The sequence below is a fragment of the Morus notabilis genome, unplaced genomic scaffold, assembly GCF_000414095.1.
Source record: "Morus notabilis unplaced genomic scaffold, ASM41409v2 Scaffold212, whole genome shotgun sequence".
NCBI classification, from domain to species: Eukaryota; Viridiplantae; Streptophyta; class Magnoliopsida; order Rosales; family Moraceae; genus Morus; species Morus notabilis.
In genome coordinates, this window is record NW_010361298.1 from 287,339 (window position 1) to 287,827 (window position 489).

Here is a 489-nt window from a genome sequence, read left to right on the forward strand (position 1 = left end):
AGCGCTCTTACTAATCCAAGTACCGAATCAACACTCAAGAGAATTATTTATCTGCTTCTTTCTCAAGAAGGAATGGATTCCATCTCGTATAATAACATTCCCAGCTACCTATTTCATTATGTCTCCAAAATACAAGGAATAGGATTCAGGGTCTCGGAATCCGTACCGAGTAAATCAAAAGACATAAATCCATAAATTGGAGTTTGTTAAGAACTCAGGATTAAGATCATACTATATATGCCATCGGTAGACTCAATTAGAATTTCTATGCTTAACGGAAATTATTAGAAATTCATATTGTGTCTGCGTCCATGTTCCACATAATCTCATTATGCGAAATACACTCATTCAATCTCGCCATATTAACAGTGCGAATAACACCGTTCCATTCTAAATGGGAATGACATGTATTAATAATGTTTTAATTAAAGATTCTGAACTTTAATTAAATTCATTATGAACAATTACTTTTGATTATTATCCTTAAAC